The following is a 24,016-nucleotide window of genomic DNA, read 5'->3' as shown; positions in this document are numbered from 1 at the left end:
CATGAGCTGAGCTAAGAAGGAAGTTTAGTCAGAAGTGCACAGGGAACAAAACCCAGGCTTTAAGCAGCCTTTGAAATGGCACAGAGGTGGAAGACAAAGTGCTACATTTGGGAACAGCAAGCTGGTCATTTTAGCTAAATAATAAATAAAAATAGCTAAATAAAATACAGAAGGAAGAAAGGTGAATAATATGAAATAATCATTATAAGGTAGACTGGCAACAGTGTGTAAATGCCAAATAGCATTTTATTTTGAAAGGGGGTGAATGGAACTGATTGGATGAAGTTTTCTCAGTTTATGAGACTAGGTCTAAGTCACATGATCCTTATACCCAGAGCCAGAAGATAAGGTCTTGGGCCTCAGGTTTGAGGAAGTCTCATGATGGCTACTTCCTTTTAGTCTATCCAATGAAAAGGCTTGGGTCTTTACCTATTTAACTGGATGTTCTACTTCCTGCTGGTCAGATGGAGCCCATGGCAGGAGCTGGGGTGCTTCCTGGGTGTGTTGAGTCTCTCCCTGCACGGACTAAATAAATGCTTTTTCTTTGTACTTTACAGGGATAATAAGGAAATCACTGAATGTTTTTGAGCAGAGCAATAAAAAGCTGATTTGTGCTGTAGAACACATATCTGTGGCATATGCATAGAAGGAAGAGAGAGACTCTATAGAGGCAACAGAGTAGTGGCAATTTGCAGTAGTCCCGGAATCTATAAGTATAAGCAAACAAATTTGAAAGCAGATTTCTCCTAACCACTGGTTATAAGAAGGTTTTATCTATACCAGGATAAAACCAGGATGACTCAGCCATGAACTGTGCTAGAGCTAAGTAGAAAAGAGTTATTTCCATTACTTCAAACCAGGAGGTGAAATACCAGGTAAAACAAAGAATCACAGAAGCTAGAACTCATTTTAAAGTTCAGGTAGCCCCCTCCTTTTACAGATGAGGAAACTGAGGACCACAGAGAGATGAAATGACTTGCCTATGGTCATGTCAGTCACTGCATGGTCAGTCACTGGTACAGTCAGTTTGAGTAACTCCATACTTTAACCTTTTCTAACCTTTGAGCATTTGGGCAGCCAGCCTGAAAGAGAAGGAAGTTCACAGGTGCACTAATGTTACTTAATAATGTTAATCCCATTTCCCTACGAAGCTGTTATAAGCTGGGAAGCTCAAGGGATATTAATCTGATCTCCCCCCTGAAAACATGTACCAATCAGGACTGTTTTACCTTTATACGGAAATTGTTTTACTCCTGTCTATAAAGGCAGCACATAGTTTGAATTTGGGGCTGGTCACCCTCCAACTGCTTAATGCTGCAGGGTGCTAATAAACTCCTTTTGGTCTTATTTCTTGAGATTGCCTTACTAACGAAGGTAAAACATGAACTAAGATGTCTTTTAATAGCATGACAGAGGAAAAGCTGTGGGAAAAAACCCAAATCTCCAGATTCTAAATCCATGAACTTTCCATTAGTTCATGGCTTGCTAGACTTTGGTGGCAGGAAATAGAGTGATAAGCAGCCTGACTTTATTTAAATGCTTTCCACATTATAGCTTTATGAATTTGTTACTCTAGACAATATTTTTTAGGTCTTCCAACATGAACCATTCCATCTTAGAGTATGAAAAATCTCTCTTTTCACCTAAGGAAGTATAATATGCCAACCTCTATTCAGACATCTCATACTTCATTTCTCATTTTCCTGTAAGCCACCTGGTAGTGTGCAAATATGTACACTATTTAAAAGAATCCCAATAGACAAGTAGGCAATATACAGTAAATGCAAGGTCTGTTAATCCAAGAGCAACATCAAGATCAGACATGCCCAGCTGAAATCCACATCTTTTCTATTTCAGCTTCAGAGCTCTCTACCCTAAGGCTTATTCTAAAAGTTATAGCCAATTGTTTCTAAAGCATCAATAAATATGACACTTTGGTATGTAACACATATTCCAAAATTTTTGGACCCATGGAAAAACACCAAGAAGTTCACATGAATGGAAATTTTAATGAATTTAAGTTTCATAGCTTCCTCAATAATGGTTTTAAAGTTAGCATGGAATCAGCTTAATTACTACTTTTGAATCTTTTTTGATTCCCTCTTAATACTGTTTTCTATCTTCTATCCTTATCTTACATTTATTTTGCACATACTCATATTTTGCACATGCACTATAAAACCCCAACTATAAAAGGTAAGTATAGAATCTCCTTGATGGCAAGGGTAGTTTTATTTTTGTCTTTGTTTTCAGAGTCAAACATAGTGACTGGTACTTAGTATAGGGCTTAATAAGTGAATATCAATTAACTGACTGATATAAGATGATAAATATGATCGGGCAGGATTAAGAGGGTTCCCATGAGAGAAATATTTAGAAGAGAAAGTGTGAAAACAAATAGGAATGGCTTAACCATTTTCCAGAAGCCTTATAGTAAGCAGTTCTAGCCAGTGGTGTGCTGGACAGAGTTTGAACAGGTAGATTAGACTGTTGTTTGTCCTTAGTTCTTCAGGAGGACCAATTATATCAGGAACTGTCCTGGTAGAAGCAGCATAACATTATCAAATAACATCAATGGTTCTGTAGAATTTGGGGTATGAGTTGTTCCTACACACATGTACTTTTTTTTTTTTTTTTAGGCATCTATTTTCCCAATGTGTGTGTTTTGTTTTATGCTTTTTTGTCCTCATGCATTTTTCTTATGATTGTCTGATGGCTTAAGTATTTATGGGATTGTGTGTATCAGATTTGTTGGGAAGTGTTTTAAGGCTACTTTTCTTCCTATATTCTTTAATATTTTTGCTTTCAATTGTGTTCTCTAAGCACTGTAACCTTAATATAGCCTTGTTTAAGGAGCCAAAGTACAAATTTTTGCCCATGTATATGTATGGGTTTTTCACAGGTGCAATGGTAGCAAGGCAACTCAGTAATTTAAAGATCTCCATTTAATCTTAACTTATTAAAAAAAAAAAGATGACACTTTAGGTCACTTTGTATAGCTGATGACAGTTTGGCTTGAAAGTAGAAGGTAGGTAGATGGCCTCTGCAATCTGTTTGTAGAGCCAAACCTTCGTAAATGACCTACAAAAGTTCTATATTCAGTGTCTTTTGCAGCCTTGACAATGAATCAAGGGCTAATCACTGCATGTGCCAGGCTGAAAAAAAAATGAATATTAATCACTGACAGATGGCCCCACTGGTGCAGCAAGTTACTAGACACTAGAAATAGTGTGTTCTGCAGTTAACAAGAAGGCTCTATGGAACTTATTTTTTCTTTCTATTTTGACAAGGGATGAGTTGATGAAATAACTCATAAAAAATTAGAAATTTTGGTATGTGCTAATATAATATTATTTAAAGTGGTCAAATATTAAACAAAGCCCAATCTAATATTTAGTACCCTGGTATCATCTGCTTTTTGGGTAGTAATCTCCTAAATAGCCTGCTAAGAAAGATACTGAACCATAAGTACACAGATATTGCCATTTCATATTTGCAACCTAGTTTCCATATTTATAAATGCCCATTTCATCGATTTCCTGTGAGGATCAAATGATATAATAGGCATTAAAATTGAAAAAAAATTGTAAAATGCAATAAAAATGTAAAAATTTGTTATTGTAGTCTTTGTCATTTAAGGCAAGAATTATATTTACCCTCTTCTTACTTGTTTTTCAAGAAATCTTTTTCTACTTTACCATTAGCTTTTTAGATGATATTTTTCCTACTACAAATGTAGACATTTTATTAATCTCCTGAGCCATTTTTTTTTAAAAGAAATTACCTCCTAAGCATAAATAGTTTTCTTTTGTAAACAGTCAGGTTTCCCAGAAAAGGATTTTTGATTCTTATAATAGTAAAAATGTTTTGCCTGGTGATCTTTCTTCACCTATCACAGTGTCTACAGACTAGAAAACATTTTCATGAGAAAAAAGATTCTTTATTTTTGTTAAACAAAGAATTTGAAATCCCTGGAAAGACTCGTATAGGAATAATTCAATGTTTCTGATCCTCTTTTGGGGGTTTTAGAGGCATATGTATATGTATGTATGCATGTGTATATATTATATGTATATATGTATACACACATACATACACATATATTATATATACATTTAATATTTTCATCTGTAAAGTGAAAAGTTATACTAGATGCTGAGATCGAATTATCAGTGTAATAATCCTAGGAACTTACTGAATGTCTATTGAATTGAAATGAATGAAATAATTAAGAAACATTCAAAGCTGATGAAATTTTCAAGGGCCTATGACTTGGGGTCCTTGAATGAAAAGAACCCAACTATGATTACTTAAGTGTATAGTTGTATTCCAGAGTACTTAAATGTGTAGTCATATTCAAAAGGCACAATTTTCCTCTAGTGTTCAGTTTTATAGTTCTTTGTCTCATTAGTAAACTGTTGTTCTGAGTGCATCCCACTCCAAGGGAAGAATATTAGAAGGGAAGGAAAACAAAAAACAAAATAACTTTGTAACACCTGAAACTTAACTTTAAGAAATATGACTAGATGGCTAGAAACTGGAAACTGAATGGATATCCATCAGTTGGAGAATGGCTGAATAAATTGTGGTATATGAATATTATGGAATATTACTGTTCTGTAAGAAATGACCAACAGGATGATTTCAGAAAGGCCTGGAGAGATTTACACGAACTGATGCTGAGTGAAATGAGCAGGACCAGGAGATCATTATATACTTCAACAACAATACTATATGATGACCAGTTCTGATGGACCTGGCCATCCTCAGCAACGAGATCAACCAAACCATTTCCAATGGAGCAGTAATGAACTGAACCAGCTACGCCCAGAGAAAGAACTCTGGGAGATGACTAAAAACCATTACATTGAATTCCCAATCCCTATATTTATGCCCACCTGCATTTTTGATTTCCTTCACAAGCTAATTGTACAATATTTCAGAGTCTGATTCTTTTTTATACAGCAAAATAATGTTTTGGTCATGTATACTTATTGTGTATCTAATTGATATTTTAATGTATTTAACATCTACTGGTCATCCTGTCATCTAGGGGAGAGGGTGGGGGGTAAGAGGTGAAAAATTGGAACAAGAGGTTTTGCAATTGTTAACACTGTAAAGTTACCCATGCATATAACCTGTAAATAAAAGGCTATTAAATAAAAAAAAGAAAGAAATATGACTAGAAGTAATATCTATGTACTCAATTAATCCAGTATCCTGCTCAGAAATATTATTCACAAGGATACTAATGTTTTTATATACACATACATGTTTAGAATAAATGGGGTCCCAGAAGAGAAATATTTAGAAGAGAAAGTATGAGAACAGATAGGAAGGAAGGGCTTAACCATTTCTCAGAAAGCATATAGTAAATAGTTTTGGCCAGTGGTGTGCTGGAGAGAGGTATATTACATTGTTTGTCCTTTGTTCTTGAAGAAGACAATTACTTCAGGAGGGTGATGTTGTGACTTGTAAATGAGTTGTATTTAAGTAGAGCAAAGCAGTGCAGACATCAGTCTATAGTCACCTGAGTCCAGTGCCATGATGTAGGTCAGGATGACTAAAAATGGGCAGATCATTGTTAAAATATCAGTATGAAAATTTTTGCGTAATAAATGGGAAAATACTAAAAATCTGGGCTTGACTGATTATTTTATTCATGGTGTGAGGGAAAATTATGGGATAAGCATTTATTTGCCACCCAGTATCTGTCAGGCTTTACAAATATCTCATTTTATCCTCCCAAGAACCCTGAGAAAGAAGTGTTATTTTATCCTTTTTAAAAGAAGAAGCATATGAAGAGAAAAAAATATATATATATATTCTACTTCATTTATCCTAAAAAGTGATGAATTCTCAAGTCACATTTTATCTAGTCTTTCAGGGGTCCATGGGAACTGAGACAAAAATATTCTATTTGTTCTTCTTAATTCCCCTATTTGTTATGTACTAACAATGATTTTAAAAAACCTTGAGATTAATAAACATGTATATACATATTTATATTGTATATATGTTTATAGACAAATATGTATGTGTATCCCAAAAGTCTTAGTACAGTTTTAAGCTATGTAAAATCCTCACTGTCTCCCTATGTATATAAATATGCATTACATACATTCACATATATATTCATACATGCACATATCCACATATATTCATACATTATATGCACATATATATATGATAAGGCCTAACATATGCTTAAGCTATTAGAGTTCATATATGTATATATGCTCACACACATATATATATGTATACATAGGTATATGCATGTGTATATGTGTATTCTGTTCCTCCTGATGTCTTAAGAAACTTTATTCTGCATCCATTCAATCAACATTTATGTTTATAGTAGAGATTTTTAAAAGACTTCTATGTAGGCTTGAAACTCCTAATGAGTTTATAAATCCTTCAGAGCTTTACCAAGCTTACAGTTACCCTCATTTGTAGAAGAATGGAAGAGCTGACAAAGTTCAGATCTTACCTTCCAGATATAAACAGTATAGGAACAGAGTTATATTCTAGCATAGCATTTTTAACCCTGAGAATTTGGTCAGAAATGCTACAGTATTTCTTTTTTCTCTTAGTATATGGTTCCTCCTATGCTTATATTTTGAGAAAGATATGATTATATAATGCATGTAATGTACTTTGAAAAACTCAACTACTGTAGAAATACCAGCTATTATACTTATCCTCATTCCACTGCCTTTTTTTTTCTTTTAAGAATGGCTGAAACCTACATTAACAAAGAAATAATCTTAAAGTTTTCTAGATTTTTGGTTCGACTCTTTTACGTTTATGACACTGACTTGCTGAATAATAATAATTATGATGACACGTTTTCATAGTACTTAAAAGTTTGCTTCATGTGTATTATCTCATTTTTTCCTATACTAGTCCTGTGAAATAAGTGCTTTTAATCAGTATTTTACAAAGAAAGAGATTGAAGATGAGTCAAGAGTTAAAAGATAACCTTAGTGACAGAAATCACCTATGGTGACTAAATCTTTTAAGTAGGATTTGAATCCAGGTTTTCCTGAGTCCAAATTCAGTTCTCTATACACATATATACACCATTCAATAACAGTTGATTCTGCTAATAATTCTCCAGGATGATTACTTGGCATCTTATTCTCTTCTATCCCTCCATCATCCTCTTCCTTGACCCCTTCCACATTTCCATTAATATTTTCATTATCTTAAAACTTCCCTCTTATATAAAGCCTACTAACTTTGATCATGGCTCTATTTTGTATTCTTTTAGCATTTGTAGATATAGACTTATTTTATTCTTGTACTTACACTGTTACTTACATTGATTTTACTCACCATGCTTTTTATTATAATCATTTGATTTATATAGCGTGTTGTTTTTTTAAAATTCAGATGTGTGTGTGTGTGTGTGTATGTGTGTTTACACAAGACAAATGTCTGAAACATATTTTCTGTAATGTGGCTTTGGCGCAATCACATATTCTCTCTTGTTGTCCCAGGCAGCTCTTTTTAAGATTATAAAATAGTCAACAACTGCTAAACTACAACAATAAAGGGAATTTTCACATGGGGAATTCTCTCCATTGATTATAGATTGAAGAGGAGGAGGAGGACAAGAAAGAAGAGGAGGAGAAGAAGAAATAGACATAATATAATTGATATAAATGATATAACACATATAAAGTCCTTTGTAATTCTTAAAGTGTCACATAAATACTAGCTAAAATTATGAGGTTAACATGATTTACTAAGAAAAGAAATAAAATTCTAAATTGCCACAAGGTAATTGGGTCTTTCTATCTATCTGAAGCAACATTTGCAATCACCATTTACCTAAAGAGCCATCAGTTTGTGGTTTTTGTTTATGTGTGAGTGTTTGTTTTTAAGCTGTAAAAAAAACAGCCAGGCTATGTTCATCTTTAGGTACAGAGGCCAAGTAAGCACTAAAATATTTCCAGATTAGGTATAGCAAAGGCCACATACCTAGTACCCATCATCCCCTTTACTGTACAAGAATTTCATATCTTTATTTTTGTTGTTAAAGCTAGGAAACCTGAAGACTCCAAAACAGAACTTCAAGATATATAATTTTAAAATACACTTTAAAAATGTAAAGGCAGTGTTCAAATATCTACAAAAAACTCTACAGATTGTTTAAGTTCAAAGAAGGGTGGGAAGGCATAAGCCCATGTACTGATTCATTCATTCATTTTGTTCATTTGATAACATTAAAAAAGTACTAGGGCAGCTAGGCAGTACAGTAGATACAGCACCAGCCCTGAAGTCAGGAGGACCTGAGTTCAAATCTGGCCTCAGACACTTAACACTTCCTAGATGTGTGACCCTGGGCAAGTCACTTAACCCCAATTTTCTCAGAAAAAAAAGGTACTCCAAAAATAAATCCTATCTTTAATCCTCATTTTTTCCCATAGTTATGACTGACCAAACATACCCATGTATATGTATAACATCTCCATTATTATTTATCTCTCTCTGTGTACATAGAACATATATATAATATACACATCTACACACACACATATATATATACACACATATATATATATGTTATGTATGCAATGTACATGGCACATGCATATATGTATTTATTTTTCTAGCATTCAGTTTGAAACCTTCCTGAAAGTGAATATATCTCTATCTCATTTGGCAAAGGGTTATTTCCTAGATTGTAAAAGAAATTCTGCCCACTTGCATATAGATAAAAAAACTTCTCAGCTGTTATTATCCAGACTTGTCCCTCCAGCAAAATGAAAATCTGTCTGCTGACTTTTTAAAATGGGTGGAGCAAGGAATTACAAGAAGAGGTGGATTTATCAATCTTAATAGGTTACTTTTTACCATAGAGCAGAATGTGATATAAAAGGGGACTCTAACTGGGACTTCTGAAAGGAGTAAGAAGTAATCCTATAATAAGGCAGTGTCAAATATAACAAAAATTAATTTTAGAGTCTAAAGTGCTTTGGAGTTACCAAATTCTTTACTTCTATTATGTCGTTTTATATTTATAATAATGTCATGAGGCAGATTATGTAAATATTCTTATCCTCTTTATATATATGAAAAAATTGAACCTCAGTATAAGGTAGCCTTTTGGCAGAGAGGGTAACAGCAAAAGTACCAGAGTCAGTAGAATGTATGTTCCATGAAAGCAGGGAATGCATCTTATATTCCTGGCATCTAGCAAAAGCTTCCCATATTTACAGGATGAAGGGCTGAGTTACAGGAACACGAGAAGTTCAAGTATGACCTTGGAAAAATTGCTGCCTCTCTAAATTTCGGATTCCACACCTACAAAATGGATATATAACAGTACTTGTACTACTTAACCCACAGAGTTGTTGTAAAGATCAAAGGAGAAAATGAATTCAAAACCAATTTGCAAATTACCAATTACTCTATAAACATGTTATTATTGCTAATTATTGGCATCACTAATTATTGTTAATTTCTCTGAGGCCACACTGTTAGTCAGTAAGAGTAAGAACATAAGAGTCAGAACATACTAGTTCAGATCTCTTAGCTCCAATTTTAATATAGATTAAGTGTAATACTGCTTCTTTAATAGAAGCAATCTGAACTCTTATATCACCCATTTCTGAGGATATCCATATTTGACAGATTTTTAGCTTTTGTTAAGGCATTTATACAATTCATCAGGGAAAAAAAGGGTTGTGAAAGCAACTTAATTTCTATTAAGACATAGCATGCACATTAATATTAACCTTTTCTTGATCTTTCCTCCTTTGTTCTTGATAGAGATGGATGGTGAGAATCAGATAAAATAAATGAAAAATCAATGATATGATTCAGACACAGGCATTGAGAACACACCACCTGGAAAAAATAAAAAAAATAATAATCCACCTCATTTTCCTCATTCTGTTCATGTAATCAAGGCAATTATTTCAAAGTACATTATGACTACAACTGGCAGATTGTTTAAGCTCAAAGAAGGGTGGAAAGACATAAGCCCATGTACTGATTCATTCATTCATTTTGTTCATTTGATAAATATCTATGGAGAAGGACTAGAATACTTCTGGCTTGGGCAACCTGGAAAAGTTTTACAAAGGAGATTGAAATTTAGTTGTACCTTGAATTTTAAGAAGTCAAGCCCAAATGTCAAGAGCAGCGCAGGCAGAGATTTTGAAAATTAGCCACTGCAAATCTTTTGTAGATTACAGTTAATTCTGATGGTCTGGTGTGAAACACATTTCTAAATAAATCTCATCTTTCAAGATTAATGCAGGAATTAAAATTTACATATATACTATTCCTTTCCCATAATCTGTAAAATTATATTCTGATGAGAAAACTCCTTTCCACATAATTTATTCTTTCAAATCTAAAGAACCTATTTTCCTTCATCCCAGTCTTCTATTTCTTGAGTCCTTTTTCTTTTCAGATAAAAAAAAGATAAAACTCAACAGGGATGAATATATCAATCTAATCTCCTGTGATTAAAAAGCTCATTTTTAATATGTTGGTCAGAAACATAAAGTTCATATTTATTATCTACAAAGTAAAATTTTCATTGTTTTAACAGAAGGGTCTCTCAAGGCATCTTTTGAGGTCTTTGTAAATAATAAATATGATTTTTTTGTTTCTGACCAACATATTAAAAAAGATATTGATGAAGGAGATTAGATTGCCCATGCCCTTCACTCTATTTTCTCCTGGTTCCTTGAAATTTTTTTTACATAAATTACTGCTCACCATATCATTCTCCACATTGTCAATTTCTCTCCTTCCCTGGGTTTGTCCTTTCTGCCTTTAAACGTTTAGGTTTCTCTATTTCTGAAATTTCTTAATGATACATTCACCTTTTCAATGCACCATTCCCTCTTTCCTTCCTTTAATAAAAACTATAGAGTAAATCTAAACTCATTATTTCCCCTTTGCTACTCACTCAAACTAGAGTGATCTCTCTTCTCAGAACTCACAGAATTCAGTTTATTTCATTACACTTTGTATTACATAGCTTTGTATTATATGGCTTTGTATATGTACCTAGAAGATCTAATGTGTTTGGGAGATTTGTGGGAGGGTGTGGACCAGAGTTTTTCAGACTGAAACAGCATGGAAGGATTCTATAATATTGGAGGCAGTATCTCTATTGATAAGATCAGAGATGCAGGGAAGGAGTGTATAACAGAAGAGTATCCAGCAAACCTAGTCCTTATGAGCATACAGAGAGTACCCCTTTGCGGTAATCACCACGTGGACTCAAGAGCATGTATACACATTTTATGGGAAGACTTCCAGGAGTGGAATCAAAATGGCTGAGAAAAATCATGAAGCTATTCAGACTATCTTAGTTTTCTATGAAAACTACATTGAACCATGCCTCTGAACACAGACTGGTGAGTGAAACAACTCTCCAGTTCAGGATAGATTGGAAAAACTTTATGAAAGGTTAGTCTCACTGAGATGAAAAGAATATTCATCCCAGCTCAGTCAGATTCTGGGAAAGCCAGCAAGAGGATCTTCATCACAGCAGATCAGCAACTGAGATCCTCGGTCCTGGCTCAGGAGCAGAGCAAACCGGTAGAGGAGTCCCCATTCCCAGCTCACAAGGCAAATTATAGAAAACCAGACTTCCTGGAAAGAGCAGATAAAGTTACCCCTTGCAAACACAAGGGTCTCTTATACTCAAAGCCAAGGCTCAGAACTGCACAGGAAAGTTGGGACAGCACACACTTTATCCCGGGAACGGAGCTTAATATAAAGATAAAAAAAGAGGAAATACCAAAAGAAAAGGAAAGAAAATAAACAAGAAACAGAAAAGAATCTTGACCATAGAAAGCTATTATGGTGACAGGGAAGACCTAAATGCCAACTCAGATGAGGACAATATGTCCACAGAGGAAATCTCAAAAAATGAGAGAATCTCATTCTCAAGCCAAAAAAGGCTTTTTGGAAGTGCTCATAAAAGACTTTAAAAGGCAAATATAGAGTTAGAAGAAAAATGAGAAAAACTAGAGGTATGCAAAAGAAAGTCAGCAGCTTAGAAAAGGAAGGTAATTCCTTAAAAAATACAATTGGCCACATGCAAAAAGAAATCCATTGAGAAAATAACACCTTCAAAAGTAGAATAAACAAAATGGAAAAGAAGATACAAAAGCTAACTGAAGAAAATCACACATTAAAAAGAACAAATGGAAACTAAAAACTTTCTAAGACATCAAGAATCAGTCAAATAAGCTAAAAAGAATGAAACAATGGAAGAAAATATAAAATACTTAATTGGAAAAATAGCAGACCTGGAAAATTGATCCAGAAGAGACAATTTAAAAATTATTGGTTTATCTGAAGGCCACGACCAAAAAAAGAGCCTGGGTTGCATTCTTTAAGAGATCATCAAGAAAAAAATGCTCCAATATTCTAGAAACAGAGGGCAAAATAGTCTAGAAAGAATCTATCAATCACCTTCAGAAAGAGATCCCACAAGGAAAACCCCAAAGAACATTATTGCAAAACTCCAGAACTACAATCTGAAGGAAAAAAATACTGCCAGCTATCGGACAAAAATAATTCAAATATCAAGGAGCAACATTCAGGATTACCCTGACTCTGGCAGCTTCTACAATAAAGGATAGAAGGACCTGGAATATCACATTTCCTGGAAATCAAAGGATCTAGGATTATGATTAAGAATTAACTACCCAGCGAGTTTCAAGGGAAGCAATGGATTTTCAATGAAGAAAAAGACTTTCAATCATTTCTATAGGAAAAAACAGAAATAAACTTTGAGGTAATTTGATTAGAAAAAGGAAAGAAGAAAAACAAAAATCACCAGCATCAAAAATGAGAAGGGTGAACTTACAACTAATGAAAAAGTCAAGAAAAAAAGGAATTAATGAAAAAATTTACAAAGAATGATGACTTAGTAGAAGCAGACCTAAAACTAAATTACAAAGCATCAAACATTAAAACCATTCAGTTTTGGATAAGAATGGTCAATCAGTGGAATAGATTAAATACACGACACAATAATCAAGGCCAACAGTAATCTAGTATTTGATAAACCCTCAACTCCAGCTTCTGGGATAAGAACTTACTATTAGGTAAAAATTACTGAGAAAAATGGAAAATAATATGTGAGAAATTTGCATAAGTCTATGTCGACTTATGACTATAAGTCTTACAACCTTTTCCAAAATAAAGTCAAAATAGGTACGTGATTTGGGCATAAAGTGTGATACCATAAGCAAATTAGGACAGCAAGGGATAATTTACCTATTAGATCTTTGGAGAAGGGAGGAATTTATGACCAAAAAAGAACTAGAGAACATTATGAAAAGCAAAATAAATAATTTTGATTACATTAAATTAAAAAGCTTTTGTACAAATAAAACCAACCAAGATTAAAAGGTAAGTACAAAGCCAGGAAAAATTTTTACAGCCAGTGTTTCTGACAAATGTCTCATTTCTAAAATATATAAAGAACTGTCTAAAATTTATAAGAATACAAGTTATTCCCCAATTGATAAATGGTCAAAAGATATGAATAGACAATATTCAGATGACGAAACTAAAGCCATCTATAATCATAAGAAAAAATGCTCTAAATCACTATTGATTAGAGAAATGTAAATTAAAACAATTCTGAGATAATACCTCACACTTCTCAGATTGGCTAAAGTGACAAGAAAAAATCACAAATGTTGGAAGGGATGCAGGAAAACTCGTACACTAATATACCTTGTTGATGGAGTTGTGAACTGATCCAAGCATTCTGAAGAGCAATTTGGAACCATGCCCAAAGGACTATCAAACTGTGCATTGACCCAGCAGTGTCATTACTGGATCTGTATCCCAAGGAAATCATAAAGGAGAGAAAAGGACACACATATGCAAAAATTTTGTAGCAGCTTTTTTTTTGTGGTAGCAAAAAATTGGGAAATGAGTAGATGCCAATCAGTTGGGGAATGTCTGAACAAGTTGTGTTATATGAAATTAATAGAATATTATTGTTCTGTAAAAAATGATGAACAAAGTGATTTTAGAAAGGCCTGGAAAGATTTACATGAAATGATGCTGAGCAAAACAAACAGTACCAGGAATACATTGTATATAACAACAGCAGGAATATGCTACATAAGACTTTGTTCTTCTGAGTGGTTCCATGATCCAAAGCAATCCCAATAGATTTTGGACAGAAAATGCCATCTGCATTTAACAAAAGAACTAAGGAGATTGAATGTAAATCAACACATGCTATGTTCACTTCTTTTTTTTTTTAATCTCTCCCATGGTTTTTCCTTTTTGCTCTGATTTTTCTCTCCCAACATGATTGATAAAGCAATGTATATTTAAAATCAATTAATTAATTAATTTTAAAAAGACATTTCTTGTGTTTGGTCTACTATCCACAAGGTAAAGGCCTTTTGGATTAACAATGGGTGATACTAGTTAGTAAGAAACTCTTTCTTGGTGTGATTTTTCCCTGCCTGATATGTAAATATAAAATTGAGAAATCAAGGACTCTACCTTCAGCAGGAAGAGAAGCAATAGCCAGGTTTTCAAAAGCATATGGTCCTACTCTTGCTTCTGTTGCTGGTGTGTCTTTTTGTCCTGCTTTAAGTGAAGGAAATTAGAGATTTCCCAGTAACCTTGTGAAATTAAAAATATTAGGAGAGCAAGCCACCCAGGGTTCTGTGAGTGAAATCCATGCTGAGTTTTGTGGCCAGCCAGTCTATTGTCAAAGTCCTGAGAAACAACTTCTGGGACCCAACCCAGTGGTAGCTGAGATAGAAATCAGCTATGCTATATTTGTCTGTGAACTTGGTGGAACTAATGAATCTGGGTTAAGTCTAATCTCAGTCCTACCAGGGACCACGGGAGATAGGGAAAAACTATCTTTGGACATTCCTCCTTTCCTCTATCCCTTCCTCCCTCTTTTCTTCTCTTCCTCCTTCCCTCTTTTCCTTCCTTCCTCCTTCCCTCCTTTTTTCCTTCCTCCTTCTTTCCTTTCCTTCCTTCCTTTTTTCTCTCCCTTCCTCTCTCCCTTCTTTTACTCCTCTCTCTTCCTCCTTCCCTTTCTTCCTTCCTCCTTCCCTTTCTCCTTCTCTCTCCCTCCCTCCCTTCCTTCCTTCCAAGTCTCTTCTTCCCTTCCTCTCTCCCTTCCTCCCTTCCTTCTTCTTTTCTTCCTTTCTTTGTTCTTCCTTCCTTCCTTTTTCCTTTCTTTATTCTTCCCTCCCTTCTTTCCTTTCTTATTTCTTTCATTTCTTAGCTAGTACATTTCTTTAATTTCTTCCTGCACCTGCAAAGGAAATATTCTTTTATAACAACCTAATGGAACAGGGAAATATTTTAATGGCAGCCAATAGTAGAGAAACACAATAGAATGGGAGCTTTATCCAAAAGCCTTAGAGAATGCTCAAACTTGGAGGGATTTGATGCTCAAGTCCCTAGAATCTTGAGGGAAAGAATTTACCTTTGCATTTGCTCTTAGCAACTAGAATAAATTAAAGCTTCATTAATCACTTGTTGAGTTAAATAATTTTCAGATGAAATTACAGTGGTCATAGAGCTTTATTGTAATTACTTGGTAAATTAATTTTACAACATCTGAAGGCTGTTTTTTAAGTTATTTTAATGGGCATAATATTATTGCTTGACTACTATTTTGAGTTGTTTTTATTTCAAAAGGCTATAATTTTTATTTAAAAACTTCCTGTAGCATTTTAAGAAATGATAATATAAATATAGTACAATATCACTTATCTGAATCTATTGGGGAAATACATCTTAGAAATATAAGAAAATCTGGCTAGTTAAGAGACCACCCTTCTGCACATATAAATATAGTACAATCTAGCAGTGCATCAGGTGGCACAGTGGGATTTATACAATCACTATATAATTAAATGTATGTTTTACTCATAGACTCATAAACAAAGATAGTCCAAATTGTGATCCAACATTTATAGGATGTTAGAAATGGGAGGGATCTGCAACTTAAAAATTATCTAGTTCAAGCTTATAATGTCCTGGATTATGTACTGAATGCAAAGTGTTTTGAAGAGAAGTGGCTATGGAGGAGGGTAACCAGAAATACCTTTAACAAGAGGCTGGTTATATGAAAAAATAGTATAAATATGAATGTATCTCACATTAAAATTCTTGGGACAGTGGCTTATGGGTCTTTATACTAGAAAATATTTTGAATTCTGAAAATGAAGAGATTATCTTTGCTTTTTTAGCTACACGATATTTATGAAATGGAGAGGAAGTGGTTGCTATATAAATCATCAGAAAATAGAAATACTAAGAACCAAAGACAATAAGGTTATTTCATGGGTGGTTACAGAATCCTATTATCATCTACCATTCAAGAGGTATGATATGTGTTTCCTCAGTTTGACAAACTTAGAAAGGAAGAACAAGAATAGAACAAAATATCACTGGTTCTTGGCTGCCCTTGGAAAAGCACTCTTCCTCCATAAATCAAGCAGGCTGATGTTAAAATGGTGAAAACATATATTGTGTGTTAATAGAAGTTTCTTCTGGAATGATTTTTCTTGATCAGTTTCAGTGATAGGGTCTATTAAAGACCATAGCCAGAATAAGTGGTTTCTTTTACTCATTTCCATAAGGGCTATGCATAAAATTGAGCATGACAGCTGCGACATCAATGTAATGGCCTTTTAGTAAATGCAGGGATTATATACAAATAACAGACTATGTACAGAATGCTAACACACATGTCTACTCTCAAAAATCAGTGTTTTTAGGAAAAATTTCAACATGATTTAGAAGCCTATTGGTTTGAGTAAATGTCTGACAAAATAAAGAAAACAAATTTGTGTTTATCTTTTTACTTGCATGTTTTGTTATCCATGAAGCAAACTAAATTGCTTTGTTTTAATAATGTTTATGCATAGAGCAAGGTTTCTAATACATACACATACACATATCTCTTCCACCTTCCCTCCTTCCTTCCCTCTTTCCTTCCCTCCCTTCTTTCCTCTTTCTCTCTCTGTCCCTCTCTCTCCTTCCCTCCCTCCCCCTTCTCAAATCCTATATATTTTCCCTCCTTTTTTTATTCTTTCTTCCAACCTTTTAGTTAACAAAGATTTTACTTCTATACCAAGGCAACTATGTGATACAATGGATAAAAGAGGTGGACCCAAAGTCAGGAACATGTGAAATTGAAACTTGACTCAGAAATATATCAGCCATGTGAGGTTAGTGAAGTGACAGTCTCTGACTTAGTTTTCTCATCTGTATAATGGGAATAATAATAGCACCTAGCAGTGCTGTTGTAAGGATCAAATATTTCTAAAAAGCACTTATCACAGTGATCACCTCATAGTAAGTGGTATATGAATGCTCATTCCCTTCCCTTCTCTTTTTTTTTCCTCCTCTTCCTTTCCTTTCCCACTAATTCTAATCAATTTTGTTAAGCATCTCCTTGAGGTAGCTAGGTAGCAAATGGATAGAGTGATGGCCTATAGTCTGAAAGATTTGAGTTCAAATTCAAATTCAGACATTTAGTATCTGTCTAATCCTAGCCAACTCTCTTACTCTTGTTTGCCCGAGTTCTTTATGTGAGAAATGAGCTGGATAAGGAAATGGCAAACTGGAGAAATCTAGTATCCTTGACAAGATGAACTCATTATGTAGAGTCAGACATGAGTGAAAGGGCTGAAGCACAACTAAAATTACCTAGTACACAGCTCTGCATACAGCAGATACTAAAAATTTTGATTTCATTGAACTGAATTAAATTGGGCTGCCTTTAATGATGTGAACAAAAGGAAAATTATGATGTAGCATAGAACAATTAATTAACATATGAACACTTGTTAAATGTTTATTTAAAAACAAGGTGCACAACTCTTCAAAACCACACATACACAAACATACACACACACACACACACACACACACACACACATTTTTTAACTTTTCAAAGAGAGACAATTCCAGAAATCTCTTAGCCAAACAAGTAGGGGAATTTTTCCTCCTCCTCAGCAAGTTAGTACTAAACGTTCTGAGATCAGGCCTAAGGAAACTCCAAACAAAAATATGATTGTTTCAGAACAGTGGGAGGTGGGGACACTCTTTGTAAGAGTGCTGGAACACCTATAGTACAGGGATACACTTTGTCCTCTGCCAATGTACAGGCAGCCTACCTTACATTGCCTCCCCAGATTTTCTTATTTTGTTGTAAGCATATTGAAGTGTGCCAAGATTCTGCATCTGGGACTTAGGAGAACCATGTCAAATTTCATTTATAGAGATTCCACTTGGAAATGCTTGAACCAAGCATTGTCTTTAATATTACCCTGCTGTTGAGAGATAAAAGGCCAAGTCAAAACATAATTTTTGGTTGTATCCAATCTGCCTATGCCTCTGCTAATAGCCTGGGGACACAAGGCTTTAAGGGAAACTAAAAGGCTCTCCTTGCCTCTGGCATTGGTATCTTTTTGCAGAAAGGCCTAGGAAGGAAAAAAAAATCAGAATTCCTTTAAATGCAGAAATGGGTGAAATACTTTCACTAAGCAGGAACAGGGATAACTTTTCAAACATTTATTGGGGAAAAAAATGGAATAAGAAGTAATCTAGTCTTGGAGCTGAAAAGGACTTCAGAAATCAGTTAACACAAACAAGAATCACTTCTATAATTTTCCCGTTTAACGAAATTATAACCTCCAGCTAAAAACTTCTTGTGAGGGGAAGGATTAGAATACCAGGACAGCTCCTTTTACTTTTGGACATGCCCCATTCCTATTTTTTTTCCTACATACACTGAGCCGAAGTCTGCCTTCTCTGTAACTTCCACTTATGTCTTCTAATTCTGGTTACTGGGACCAAGCAGAACAAATTGAATCTCTTTTGTATGTGATGGTTCTTTAAAATAAGCAACTTGGAACCCCTAAATCTCTTCTCTAAATCTAATCTAAATGGTCCTTCCCAGGTCTTTCTTCAAATGGTGTGGTCCATCCAAGAAATTTGTCAATTTCCTTTTAAAAATTTGGAACTCAACAACAAATGCTCCAAACATAGTATGACTAGGTTAGAAAAACCAAGCAGAAAAACCTTGTAGACATCATACTGCATTAAATTCTATAATATGGATTTTTATCATTTTATATATAGTTAAATCTTCATTATATTGTTCTTCTAATATTTCATCATGAGGTGAAGATGATCCTATGCTCTCAATTGCCATGCTACCCAAACATGAGCTGAGAAGGTCCCATCATACTGGAAAGGCTTTACCTATGGACTGTTTTAACTGTCTCCTGAAGACTATGCTAGTTATTTTCAGAAAGGTGAACATGGTCTTAGGGTGATGAAGTGTTAACCAAAGAATTTCACAAACTCTATCTGTGAAGATTTTGCAATTTGTACTGTTGCGACACAGTTCCCTTCTAATTGCCCTGCCTCAGTTTCCCTTAAATTGTTCTACCTCGGTTCCTAATTGTTCTGCCTCCAATCCCCCTGGTTGCAATACTACCCTTCCTCCTGATCATTAGAACTGATATAATTTAGGGCTGGCTACACTAAGATTATAAACTGTAAATGTTTAATCCAGACAAGGAGAAAGACCTTTTATCTTAGACATCATGACCCAAACCTTCCCTACTTATCAGATGTCTAATACCTCCCCCCACCCTGTTAGAACAGTCTCAGTTCTCTGACTCCACCCCTGCCTCAGGGGCCGTGTGTGTGTGTGTGTGTGTGTGTGTGTGTGTATTTCATAAGAGCCTCACATGCCCTGCTGGATTCTTGGAGAAGATAGTCTCATTCAGCCCTGGGACCAAACCATGGATCCATTTGGTCCCAGTAAATCTCCCCCTTTTATGTAAAATATTAAAACTCTCTAATTTCTATCTTTTCTCAGTTTCTATGCATTATAGTATGGATAGAAGAAATACCCACTAAAAAACTTTCAAGTCAAGTATCTTAAGGAAGGTACAGAGGAAAGCATGCTAACTCTGGAATCAGAGGACTTGATGTCTTCCCTTTCTGGAATCTTGGGATAAGTGCTTAAGTGAGGGAAGATTTTCTCCTCCATAAAATGAGGGGGTTGAATTTAATGTTTTTCATTCTATCTATCTAACTATCTATCTATTTAAATCCCAAGATCCTCATGTAAGATACAGTCTTCTCTAACCCTAGTTTTAGACCTGAAAGTAAATTTGTAAAGGAGATAGTAACAGACCCCAAAACATTTTAGTAGTGAGGAAACAGCTCCTAGATATCCAGAAATAAAAACCAGAGGCATGGAAATTTCAATCAATTTGCCTTATAAAGAAGGAACTACTCTGATGCAGGGAAGCATAAAGGGGAAAAAAAAAAAAAAAAAAAAAAAAACATGAGTGTGAATACCAGGACAAAAACTTGGCTCTCCCACCAAAGACTTCTACTTTTATGTACATGATCTCATTTTAAGCTCATAATACATAAGGTTAGTAATGCAAGTAGTACTTTTCTACTTTTATAGGTAAGGAGAATGAGACTCAGAGATAGATACTGACTTGTGATTTACACAGTGAGAAGATAAGCTTCTATTCTAACCTAAACCTTTAAAATCTAAATCAGATTTTTTTAAACCTGGGATCTGTGAATTTTTTTCATAAAATATTATTTTGATCATTTTATTTCACTATGTTTTCATTTGCAATCATATATACTTTATTTTATGCAATGACATTTGCTTTTTTTTTTTTTTTCCAAAAGGGGATCCATGACACCAGATTGATAAGGAGTTCATGAAACAAAAAATGGTTCAGAATTCCTACTTAAAATAAAATGCTCTTTTTACTCTACTTCTTCCCATTATTAAGAATGACAATTCCTGATTTAAGCTCCTATTTCCTAAAATCTTATTTGGTATCCTATTGGATCTTTATCTAATAATGAAGCAACTAAGGACATTTATAAGTTCCTTTTTTACAGGCAACATTATCTTCCAAAGAAGCAGTAGAAGAAAAAAAAATCTGCAAAAGAGTGGGGGGTTGGGAAAAAAGAAGCAACTTGCCTAATATTTCATGTTTGGCTCTGTGGGTGGGCCTTGAATTCTTAACTTTTTAGCATGCCACACTTATTGTGCTCACTCCAGGTTTTTTCTTGACATCTGAAGAGGCAGTGTATCTAGGGAGTATATATTTTTGTATTTCTCCATATGCTGCTTTTTGTCTTTCTCATCAACAGACTTTGCCAACAAAACTTGAGAGTTCTACCCGAGGCCATCTCTCCAACTTATGTTTCATGCTGGCCTTGAGAAAAATAAATTGCCAAACCATTGGCGGATGCATTCCCTTTTTTGAGAAGAGGCACCTCTCTTTATTTCCCCTCAAAATATTTATTTTCTTCTATTTTACCCACATTTCTGGTTCTTTCAGAGGTCTCTTGTTTATGATCATCATATTTTTAAAGCATCTTCAAAGGTTTTATACTTGATGATTTATTTCATAGTTTTCTTTTTTATTAAAGCTTTTTTATTTTTCATAGGTTTTCTAATGAATATTTCAGATTGATGCTGCTGACTTCTATTTTCTTGTCCAACTGCATACTTTTGCTTAAATGGAGATGAAGGATATTCTCATATTCTGCCTGCTATTTAGGACTAGGATTTAAGTCATTGGAATAAACTTCAATATTAAAGATGCATCCATTTCTTTTTCTTTACCAAGGTCTTTATACTTCACATGCCAAGTGAGGAGAAAACCACAAAGTTTTAACATATTAGATACAATAGATTGATATTAATACTCATGTAATTAATATAATAAATTTAATTAACAAATGTGCTACCTATCATAGAACATACAATATCTCTATCCTTCACCTGCTAATAACAATACAACATTCTCCTAGGTTTTTAAAGAGGATTTAGCATCCATCTTACAGGGGACAATGATGAAAGTATTAAAAGAACAGAGTTTACTCAAAAAACTCCAATAAATATTTATAAAGCAGATCTATATTCGAGATATTTTGCTTAGAGTTGGTTCTTGGAGTTATTAAAATGTTTTTAGTTTTCTTCTGGTCCTCCATTAAAAATAGGACATTTGCTACACTTTCTGGCTTCCTCCTTCCATTAAACTATTCTTATTCAGGGTCATGATATTAACACAGTTTTAATTCTGTGGTCACTAAATTGTCTATCCATAGTTGTCTATGATTCTGACTCTCTGGCCTACAAAAAGAGAGTATGAACTTAATTAGAGACTCCCTTTGTGTTGTCTCTCAGCCTACTGCTTCTTTCATTGAATTAATCATTGGAAATATGCTTGAGGTATGTCCATTGTTGATTTTCCATTTTCTTTTGAGTGATTAACAATTTTAATTCTTTGGACAATGTGTGATATGAAATTGGATGGACAACCCCTAAGTGGCTAAAATAACATTTTAGTAGCATATTTTGTTTTAGATAAAAAGTGGAAACAAAGTAGATACACATCAATTAGAGAATGGCTGAACAAATTTTGTTATATGAACTTAATAGTATTTTACTGAACAATAATAAGTGAGGAGGAATATGATGGATTCAGGAATATGATGAACTGATAAAGTGTGAAATAAGTAGGGCAATAGTTTGTTCAATAATCATAATAATATATGAGGAAACAACTTTGAAAAACTTCAGTTCTATGACCAGAGTTATAACCAAACGATTTCCTGGACATAGTCTCATCATGTCTCTACTCCCTAACTATCTATTTTCATCTCATTAAAAACTTGAATTCTACTCCTTGGTGCCTTGGATCTGACAAGTCATTTTTCTTTCCAGGGCTCAAGCCACCATGACATTTCCTGGTTATCTTTTCACCATGCTCTTATGAATACTACCCTCCTCCATATCCTCCTTCAATTTTTTCAGCACCTATTTGTTGCTTGTATTTGTATCTCTTGTGTTTACCACAATTCCTGACACATGGCAATCAATTAGTAAATCTTTTATCCATTTATCTATCAATCTATCAAGCCATTAATCCATTAATCCCTGACTTCAAAAGCTTGAATATGATATATATCTCTTACCTCTGGGCATAGAGGTGGTGAACTAGAGTACACAATAGACATCCATTCTCAATCATGCTCAATAAGTTTATTTGTTTTTCTTGACTAAACAGTTTTATTACAAGTGAGGGGATATATTTATATACTCTAGAATAATAAGAGAAGTGGACTAATGGTTAATGATAAACATAAAAAAATCAATCTTTTTTTTAAAAAAAAATCAGAAGTTATGGTATATGATTGTGATGGAATGCTATCATGCTATAAGCTATTTTGACTATTAAAAACATCAAATTAACTATAAAAGATGAAGACTATCTGCATTCAGAAAAAACCCTCTGATAAATTGAAGTATGTATTAGAATAATTTTACAAATACATCTCTTTGTGTCTAATGATAGCCATCTATAGGGTAGGGATGGAGGGGAAGATCAGAAGACAAAACACAGAAAGGGACACAAATACAATTGTTGATACCTTGCTAAACTTAATGTATATATATTTTAAACTATATAGTTATAATTCCTCATATAATGTTCTCTTCCTTGTGTTTTATATCTATAAATGTCCATATTTGTTGATGAGTAATTTCACAATAAGTAATGGGAAAAAATAATTTACACTATGCTTCCTTCTAATGAATTCAAGTTTCACTCTAAAATCAATACCCATTTTTTTTTAAACACCAATATTCTTCAGGTAATGGCATATGGCTGTAACTCATGAAATAGCACATTCTCTTCAAATAGAAAAATAGTTGGCCTTCGGTTTAACCTCTGTTTAAACTCAAAACAAATGGTTTCTTTCCCTGGAATTCTGCCACCACTATAGGCCAGTAGGTGTCAATAATTAAGGAAAATGTTTCCGATTTCCTAGAAATGTATGTCCTATTTACACTAAGCAACTCAGCCACATTTTCATACCAAAAATCCTCAGCTCAAGACATAAACCTTTTATTAATTATCTTCTAAAATGATATTTAATCTAAACGATAATTCAGAAATTTTTA

The 24,016-nt window shown here is 34.0% G+C and overlaps 1 protein-coding gene and 1 long non-coding RNA gene across 3 annotated transcripts in view; one reads left to right on the top strand and one right to left on the bottom strand.

The window, feature by feature from the left end:
• Positions 1-24,016, bottom strand: part of CHRM3 (cholinergic receptor muscarinic 3) — a 616,899-nt gene that overhangs the window by 88,304 nt on the left and 504,579 nt on the right. For both annotated transcript variants that reach the window (XM_003767793.3, XM_031966949.1), the window contains exon 4: positions 9,747-9,858. The gene's annotated coding sequence lies outside the window, so the exon portion shown is untranslated. The remainder of the gene's footprint in view (positions 1-9,746; positions 9,859-24,016) is intronic.
• The window catches only part of LOC116423366, a 150,024-nt gene that overhangs the window by 47,675 nt on the left and 78,333 nt on the right, over positions 1-24,016 (top strand). The window lies entirely within an intron of this gene.

This window comes from Sarcophilus harrisii, chromosome 4 (genome assembly GCF_902635505.1).
Source record: "Sarcophilus harrisii chromosome 4, mSarHar1.11, whole genome shotgun sequence".
In the NCBI taxonomy this organism is placed as follows: domain Eukaryota; kingdom Metazoa; phylum Chordata; class Mammalia; order Dasyuromorphia; family Dasyuridae; genus Sarcophilus; species Sarcophilus harrisii.
Note: the sequence above shows the minus strand (reverse complement) of the source record. Positions and strands in the feature narration are given on the sequence as shown.